The following is a 10331-nucleotide window of genomic DNA, read 5'->3' on the forward strand; positions in this document are numbered from 1 at the left end:
TTTCAATGAAACCAATAGAAAGCAGGGATTGCCGAAAATGCTCAAACTAAGCCTGAGGGGCCTATTTGAGACCATATATAGCACGACGAAGGCGACAGGCATGTCCTTGAGGAGCAAAAAAGCTAGGAGGTAGCTCCATGTACACTGTCTCAGACAGATCGCCATTAAGAAAAGCATTTTTAACATCCATTTAATACAAATGCCAATGTTTTGCAGCTGCAATAGCAATGAGAATGCGAATGGATGACATTTTTGCAACCGGAGCAAAAGTCTCTTCATAGTCAATACCATACTCTTTTGAGAATCCCTGAGCTACAAGACGAGCTTTATACCGCTCAATAGAATCGTCAGATCAAGTCTTGACTTTATAAATCCATTTGCAGCTTATCGGTTTAACACTAAAAGGTAGAGGAACAAGGTCCCAAGTATTAGTCCGAGGAAAAACCTTCAACTCTTTTGTCATTGCTTGTTGCCATTTTGGATACTTAACTGCCTCAGAATATGAGTTAGGTTCATGTATAGAGTGAATAGCAGCAAGAAAAGAAACTAACTCAGGAGAATATGTGCTAGTGACACATTGAGCATACCGAGCAGGGAGATGACGATCTCGTGGAGGATTGCGGCGAGGGGGAGGAGTCACATCGGGAGAAGCTAGCACAGATGTAGAGGGGACATTAGTAGGAGTATCTTGTTGCAAAGGGGATGTAGTAGACAGATGTCCAGGAGGTGTGGATGAATCAAGAGCACTATCGTTGGATGCCATTGGAGTGAAGGAGGGAGTCGGTTGAGCAGAGGAAGGTACAGGTGCCACTGGTATAGGTATAGTAGTGGAAGGTAATGAAGGGGGTTGAAGAAAGGAGAGAGATGAATCTGAAGTAGTATAATAGGAAATATTCTCAAAGAAGGTCACATGACGGGCAATACGAAGCCTTCGATGAATCTGAAGTAGTATAATAGGAAATATTCTCAAAGAAGGTCACATGACGGGCAATACGAAGCCTTCGAGTGGTAGGTTCATAACCAAAGAAGGTCACATGACGGGCAATACGAAGCCTTCGAGTGGTAGGTTCATAACAACGATACCCCTTGTAAACGGTGCTATAGCCAAGAAATATACATCGTGCAGTGCGTGAAAATAGTTTATCTCGTTCATGAGTTGGGAGCAGGACAAAACAGGCACATCCAAAAATACGAAGAAGAGAATAGCGAAACTGAGACTTTAAAAGTTGAAAATATGAAGAGGTGTCAGCTAATACAGAAGATGGAGTAATATTGATAAGATAAACAGTAGTCAGAAGTGCTTCTGCGCAGAGGTATCGAGGTACTGATGCTGATATCAGAAGAGTTTAGTGGTGTCGAGAATGTGACGATGTTTTCTCTCAGCAACACCATTTTGTTCGTGAGTGTGTGAACAAGACTGCTGAGAGAGAGTGCCATGTGATTTTAAAATATATTGCATTGTCGAAGAGGTATATTCACAGGCACTATCAGAACGAAATATCTTGATACGTTTATGAAACCGGGTATGAATCATATTTGTAAACTCTTTATAAATATTTAAAATATCAGAACGAGCACGCATGAGATATATCCAGGTGTAGCGAGAATAGTCATTAATAAAACTGACATAATATCGATAACCGGACAATGATGATAATAGGGCAAGTCCCCATATATCAAAATGAATCAAATCGAATGGGGCTAAAGCAATTTTATTACTGTATGAAAATGGTAGGGCAATTTGTTTAGCTAATCGACACTCAATACAGTTTGATAAAGTAGAGAATTTTGAAGTTCCTAATACTCCTGATTCAGATAAAAGTTTTAAGTGAGAACCAGAGATATGACCCAAGTGATAGTGCCACAGAACAAAAACAGAGAGCCCATGGTAAATGTTGGATGGAGTGGAAAGATGTAGAGACTCCAACTGATAAAGTCCATTAACTCTACGACCTGTCCCAATCTTCTGGCCAGTGTGATCATAGACAACACAAGATTTAGCATTAAATAAGATAGTGCAACCAGAATCTACAATTTTCTCAATGGATAAAAGTTGCATAGATAATTTGGGAATATGAAAAACAGATGATAATGTTGGACGATCAGAACTATCAGATCTTAGAGTAATATCACCTAACTGAGTGACTGTAAGGGGAGTGTCATTAGCAGTATAAATGCATAATGAAGAGGGAGCAGGTGAACAATTTGTAAGACCAGTGTTATCAAAGGTCATATGATGAGATGCACCTGAGTCGAATATCCAAGGAGTGGAAGTACCAAAATGAGCAGACAAGTTAGTAAAATCTGAGCTGGATGCAGCACCACTAAGTCCAAGATTTTGGGTTATTAATGCAGTAATCTCTGACAGGTGTTCAGAAGAGAGAGTGCTAGAAGTTTGCGGCCCTTGAGGAGCAGGGCTAACATCGGCCGAAACAGCAAATGGAGGTCGAGTCTTCTCGAGTGTCGGACGAGGTGGTCTCTTACGACATTTATCAATAAGATGACTCAGCTTCTGTTCACGGAAAAAATCGTAGCTTTCTTCATTGACATCATTGTACACTCTTCAGTAATTGTTTATCGATTACAAAGATCCGGTCTTTTTATAAGATCCGGTTACAACGAGATCAAAAAATAAATAAAAATTACAACTTTTCTCTTTTATCGAACGAATCGCGAGCTCCTGTTTTGCGGTCACTCGCTTGTGTGGGTTCTTTGCCTGCGCCGGGGTTTATCCGTGGACCACCGCGCGATCTAGATCCGGTCGGATCTATGTAGTATGACGGGTGTTATTTCACAAAGGAAATAACAGCCGAGGATACTATTTCGCCAAGGAAATAATAGCCTTTAGTTCTCGGGATCAAAGGCCAAGCTTTGATCCGGAGGGAAAATGCGTAGATCTCAGATCTGATCTCTCTCGAACTCCTGCCTTATTTGGCGTGGATGATCGCTAAGAACCAGATCTGAATGTCCAAGTCTTCAAGTCTTCAAAACTCCAAGCTTAGTTCTCAATTCGGCAGAGTTTCGGCTCTAGAAGTTCTAACCTTTAACAAATGAGCAAAGGGGGTCTATTTATAGACTCTCAGATCTGTGCCTTGGCACAGATCTGGGCCGGCCACCTATAGGTGGCTCGGGTGGCTAGGCTTTGGCCGAGCCACCTATAGGTGTTGTGGTTTTTGCCGTTTTTTCCGGTCTCGTGGTTGATTTGGACTCTGAATTGTTGATCTGAATCCTGATTTGGCAGTAAACCCGCTTCGTTGTTGATCCGGACTCTGATTTGACAGTCCGAATCCCAATATGGCAGTAAATCCTCCTCGGTTTTTGAGTTCAAATCCGTTCTATGGTTGTATGACTCGTTGACTCACCGAACTGTTAGCTTGATTCCGCATGTCGTTCTGTCGAATCGGCATCGTCGAGCTGTGTAACGGGACCTATAGGCAATTTTATACGCCTACAGAACCAGAACGCATCACCAAAGTAGGAATGAAGATAGTGAATGACGACCCATATGGGCAATGCCAAAAAGGACTTGTGCCACACACAGCCCCAAATGGCGAAATCCTCTGGGTTCATCCCGACCTAATTGAAGACGATCAGTGGGTGACTTCCTCAATCAAAAAGGGTAAAGGCAAGTCCTGCAATGCTACCTCCGCGATCTTCGAAGAGGATGGTAATGAAGCTCCTACCTTCCCGCTCTCCGAAGAAGAACAAGAAGTCTTTGCCACTAGAAGCGGAAATCAGTATCACTTCAACTATCCATCACCTAGTGATCAGTTAGCTGAGCAGGGGGTGACTAAACTGGGACCAGCCAAAACTCTCACGAAGCTGGGTGTGATTACGACTCCTAGACCGGTTGAAGAAGCTCGACGACAACCGGTTAATAAACAGAAAGAAAAGAGACCCCAGGAGGTTCAGAATCCGAAGCAGTCTCGTTTCAATCGTCCGATTGGAAGAGATAAACCGGAAAGCTCGAACACTCCGCACGTTTTCGATATTATGGCTCAACTAGCTAACATTCCAGCACGGATAACATTGTATGAGTTGCTACGGTTGTCTAAAGAAAGCAGGGAAGCCCTACAAGAAGCCTGGGCCAATTCAGAAGTGTTCCTTACTCGGATCAAGCCGGCACTTGAAGAGCCAGTTACGCGTTGACCGGTGTTTACCCTAGGGTTTCGAACGTCGTACGTTGACTTTTTGATCGCAACGCGTTGACTGGCGTTGACCTAGGGTTACGCGTTGTCCGGCGTTGACCTTAGGGTTTTGAACGTTGTACGTTGACTTTTTGATCGCAACGCGTTGACTGGCGTTGACTTAGGGTTACGCGTTGTTCGGTGTTGACCTTAGGGTTTTGAACGTCGTACGTTGACTTTTTGATCGTAACGCGTTGACTGGTGTTGACCTAGGGTTACGCGTTGACCGGCGTTGACCCTAGGGTTTCGAATGTCGTTGGATGCTCAAGTCACGAGACCAACTAATGAAGCTGATGCGTCAGTGACTCTCGTATTTATAGGATTTTTGGCAAACCCTCAGCCATCAACGGGTTTGATGAGCCTTTACCGACTACCGTTTGAGTCGGGTTAGCATGCGGATTATCTAAATCCGTTCCACATGTGACGTTGTGCTAAGAGAGTTAACGCTCTTAGTGTTACGATATTGAATACGTAGACTTCGTCTTTCTCACGGGAATAGATTACCCGGCGACGCGTGTTAGGCGTTGACTTTAGAATTTTTGGCTAATCCCCAGCCTTCAACGGATTTGATAAGCCTTTACCGACTACCGTTTGAGTCGGGCTAGCATGTGGCTAATCCCCAGCCTTCAACGGATTTGATAAGCCTTTACCGACTACCGTTTGAGTCGGGCTAGCATGTGGATCGTCTAAATCCGTTCCGCATGTGACGTTGTGCTAAGAGAGTGAATTCTCTGAGACTTTGTGCTATGATGTCGAATACATAGACTTCGCCATTGTTACGGGAATAGGCTACCCAGCAACGTGTATGAGACGCTGACTTATCCCTACTTAGGCTTCGGGATAAAATACCCCAGGATCGAACTCTGGTGTCTTCTTCTACGGAGAAAGACTAAACCGGCGGCGCGTGTTAGGCGTCGGCATATCCTTTCTTAGGATTCAGGATGAAATTCCCCATGCGTGTAAGGCATGGATTTTGGTGTTATTAATAATAACCTGCCACAATGTTGAATATGTGAACAGGTGTTCTTTTTAACGGTTAAGAACTAACCGGCAGCGCGGGTTAAGCGCAGACTTATCCTTGCTTAGGTTTCAGGATAGAATACCCCAGAATCGAACTCTGGTGTCTTTTTCTACGGAGAAAGACTAAACCGGCGACGCGTGTTAGGCGTCGGCATATCCTTTCTTAGGATTCAGGATGAAATTCCCCATGCGTGTAAGGCATGGATTTTGGTGTTATTAATAACAACCTGCCACAATGTTGAATATGTGAACGGGTGTTCTTTTTAACGGTTAAGAACTAACCGGCAGCGCGGGTTAAGCGCAGACTTATCCTTGCTTAGGTTTCAGGATAGAATACCCCAGAATCGGACTCTGGTGTCTTTTTGTACGGAAAAAGACTAAACCGGCAGCGCGTGTTAGGCGCAGACTTATCCCTGCTTAGGATTCGGGATAAACTTCCTAGGATGAATCCTAGATTGATAAATTCTTGGAAAAGGTTGGTGTGGGAAAGGAAGAATTTTATATTCTATTTCCCGGTCTTCTATTAGGGTGAAGGCGAACCCGAATACAAGGAAGGAAGAATTTTATATTCTATTCCTTGATTCTGGAAAGGAAGAATTTTATATTCTATTTCTAGCGAAAAAGAAACTAGAAGTGGGATCTCCACCCCGAGAATCTGAAAGATCTAGATAAACTTACCTTTTATAGGCTTAGTTATCTAATCGGAAGATGATTTTTTTCGTTTATCGAAATGAAATTTCAACTTAGGTTATGACCATGAGAAGGCTTAACCAAAGAGAAAAAGAAGGGAGTTCTTTCGTTTATCGAAAGAGGACTCTGAACTGAAAGTGGACCTCTTGTTCATGGAAAGAGTCGAGAGGGCCAGAAAAACATTTTTGGTGGACCCACTGTCAATTGAAATTGATCAGTGAGGGATTTTGGTGGTAAAAATAATTTTGGGTTATCCTCTAGAATATTAAGTGTAATATTCTTCAAGGAACTTCCCGGTAAATGGGTTATCCTGAATGTACTAGGGATAGTACTTTTTCAGGAACTTCCCATTTATTGGCATTAATTGCCTGGCGCCCTCTGGAGTAATTAGGCGATATGCGCCGTTTGAGTAGACTATGTCTATCACAAACGGGCCTTCCCATTTGGGCTCGAATTTACCTTTCTTCTTGGAAGTGAGAATTATTGGTCGGCGAGCAGCGAGGACCAGATCTCCTTCCTTGAAGCTTCTCTGTCGGACTCTTTTGTTAAAAGCCCTGGATATTCGGGCTTGATAAAACTCAATTTGTCGTTGAGCTCCCAAGCGCTTTTCATCCAACCTCTCGAGTTCTTCGAGACGTTTTTGATGCTGTTCTTCTGTCGTCATCTCAGTTGCGAGAGCGATCCAAAGTGACGGGATTTGAGCAGCAGGATAGTAGGCTGTTGACGAAATATCTTCAATTTTGAACTTGTCACAAAACCTGACGAAGGCGTTGCTTATGAACTGTGGACCGTTGTCATGAATGATCCGTCTTGGCACGCCGTGTCGGTATATGACATGATGTTTGATGAAATTGATGACGTTGTTCGTCTTCACTTCTTTAAGCGGAATTGCTTCAGCTCACTTTGAAAAGTAATCCGTGATTGCGAGAATGAATCGATCACCTTTGACTGAAGGGGGAAAAATAGGACCGACAATGTCCATACCCCATGTCTCGAACGGCCAAGACGTGATTGACGTGTGCAAATGCTCTGGTGGTTGGTGCATATAATTTGCATGTATCTGACAAGCATGACATTCTTGGGCGTATTCGATTGCGTCACGAACCATCGTTGGCCAAAAATATCCCATTCTCCTGATGCGATCATACAGTTTGGGACCGGGCTGATGCGCACCGCATTCTCCTTCGTGCGATTCCTTAAGAACTTCTTCTGCTTCTTTGTTCGAAAGGCATTGGAGTAACAATCCATCGTACCCTCGACGATATAATGTGTGGGTCTCGGTATTATAGAAGAACATTGGTGCTCTTCGACGGATTGATTCCCTTTCTTTTACGTCCTCTGGTAAAATACCATATTGGACGTAGTCAATGATAGGAAAACGCCAATCTCGGGACTCAGACCCAATTTGGGTTGAATTCACCTCCTTTGCGTTCGAGTTTCCATCATCTTCCTCTTCAATATCCATATCATATATGGGTATGCAGAGCTGATGCGTCCTTACCGTGATTAGTAGTTCAGTGTCGGGAGGCTGCGCAAGTGATACCGCTAGTGCTGCCAGTGCATCCGCATAAACGTTATGGAGACGAGGGATGTATTCAATAAAAAATTCTTCAAAAGATTCTGCCATTTTGATGGCCTCCTGGTGGTACGGGATCAGGTCTTGGTTCCTGACTTCATACTCTCCACGGACTTGGTTGACTATCAATTGAGAATCCCCAAAAGCTTTGAGATATTCGACCCCCAGCTCCTTGGATAAACTGAGTCCAATAAGAAGCGCGTTGTACTCGGCTACATTATTGGAGCACGGACTAGTCAATGAATAAGCTCGAGGCATCACATGCTTTCCCGGGGAGATTAAAACAACCCCAACCCCGGAGGAAACTGTAGAACCTCCCGGGGTTATTACCCTATTAACTGACCTTGAAGCACCATCGAAATATAATTGCCATACTTGTTGGTGCGACGTAGTGTTAACCTCGTGGGTTTCATCCGGCAAGTCATCATATACTTCTGCCATATCCGTTGTCGTGTCCAACCAAGTAATGCCGCATCTTTTGCATTGCGAATACCAATGCGAGGCATTCCTTCTTAATCATCGGATATCGAGACTCGGCGCCTATCAAGGTCCGACTTAGGTAATAGACTGCCTGTTCGTGACCGTTATCGTCGTCTTGTGCTAGTAAAGCACTTATCGAGTGGTTCATCGCCTTGATGTACATCAAGAACGATTTACCCGATTTCAGTGCAACGAGAACAGGAGGATTCGCCAGATATGTTTTGATATCTTCGAATGCTTTTTGGCAGGCGTCGTCCCAAATAAATGACACTCCTTTCTTATTTAGCTTAGAGAATGGTTTGCATTTCCCAAAAAGATTCGAGATGAACCGCCGGATGTAAGCTAAACGGCCTTGCAATCCTCTGAGCTCTCTTAGATTTCTAGGAGGTTGCAGTTCATGTATCGCCTTCACCTTATCAGGATCGATATGTATACCTTTAGTGGTGACTACGAACCCAAGGAATTTTCCGCTGGACATTCCAAGGAAGGATTTAGTGGGGTTCATCTTCAATTGATGATTCTGCATAAGATCGAACATCGTCTTCAAGTCCTTGATGTGATCCTCTTTGTTGCGGCTTTTTACAACCAAATCATCAACGTAGCATTCGACTGTCTTCCTAAGATGTTCTTGGAAAATCTTAGTCATTGCTCGTTGGTATGTGACGCCTGCATTCTTTAGTCCGAAAGGCATTACGGTGTAGCAAAAGACACCGAGGGGCGTTCTGAACGCTGTATGCTTCTCGTCATCTGGGTGCATCTTGATTTGGTTATATCCTGAAAAACCATCCATGAAAGACATTCTCTCAAATCCACATGTATTGTCGATAATGACATCTGTGATTGGGAGAGGAAAGTCGTCTTTCGGACATGCCGTGTTCAGGTCCCTGAAGTCAATACAGATTTCTTCTTCATGACGGGAACGATATTGGCTAGCCAATCTGGATGTTGTTCCTCTCGGATAAATCCTGATTCGATCAACTTCTTAACCTCTGCCTCAATGGCTTCCATAATCTGCGGACGAAACCGTCTTTGCTGTTGCTTGACAGGTTTGGCATCCGGCTTGATATCGAGGCGGTGCATTACCACATTGGGATCGAGCCCGGGCATATCTTCATAGTTCCACGCGAAGACGTCAATATATTCCCTGATGAGAGCAATTAATTCTTCCTTCTCATTTGGGGGAAGACTATCGCTGATGAATATAGGCTTTGGGTTGGCCTCGTCACCCATGTTAACTTGGATTATTTTATCTTCAGTGGGGGGGTTCCCTCTGTTCGAACCTATCACCATACTGCATGTTCAGGTGGGAACCCACGGGTCTTCTCATGTTGGCATTTGATCGTCGTCTTCCATTGTGGACGGATCAGCGGTAGCCATGTTCGCCATTAGGGCTTTGAAAGCTTCCCCCAGACTTGTATCGGAATCCCATTCCGAGGCATCTGATGAATTTTCATCTTTGTATCGCTTAGATGATTGGTCATTGATTAACCAGCAGCATTCGTCTTCTGAAGAAGATTCATACCCTAACCCTCGTCCGTATTTATAATAATCATCGGGTTTCCCTTTTGGTACATATGCCGCTTTGGCTGGAACACGGGGACCTCGATCGAAGTATAGACCTTCTCCGAGTGTGAAATCGTACCCCTGCTTTTCCATGAGCTTGCGCGCTTCTGGACTATACTTAGATAGATGCTGACCAGGTTTGTCATCATCTTTATCTTCGCTTAAGAAATGATCTGGTAATGGGGAGCTTTTTCCTTTACCGTAAATTACTTCTTTTGCGCCTCTTATTTTGTTCGGGACGACCAGGGTTGTTCCGAAAGAATGCTGGAGGCGTTCCTTTGTTATATAGGACGATCGAATCGGCATATACAAATCAGAATTATCGTACAATTCTTTTATCACATCATCAAGAGACAGGGAGTACTCCAAATCGTTATTTATTTCATTATTGGCAAGTTGCCAGTTACAACTGCCCTATGACGTTTGTTCATCGTCAAGGTTGATTACAAAGGGTACAATGTCGTTTAAAACATAACATCCATTGTAATCAAATCCGGCTTCGGTATCAGCTTCTTCTCCGCTGTCCGGGCCATGGGCCGATGATTCGGTATCGGATTCGTTACCATAAAGGAGAGAATCAGTGAAATAATTCTCATACCCTTTGAATGGTTGCTTATCCGCGACCACCGTCCTAACCTTATTATCAGTGTCGACATATTTCAAACACTGATGGAGAGTGGAGGGGATTATAACGTTACTATGGATCCAAGGCCGACCCAATAGTAAGTTATATGAAGTTTCGGCATCGATCACATAACATGTGACTTCTGTCTTCAAATCTCCCATTTGACACTTTACCCGGATCTTACCCAAGG

This window comes from Asparagus officinalis, chromosome 8 (genome assembly GCF_001876935.1).
Source record: "Asparagus officinalis chromosome 8, Aspof.V1, whole genome shotgun sequence".
Classification (NCBI taxonomy): Eukaryota; Viridiplantae; Streptophyta; class Magnoliopsida; order Asparagales; family Asparagaceae; genus Asparagus; species Asparagus officinalis.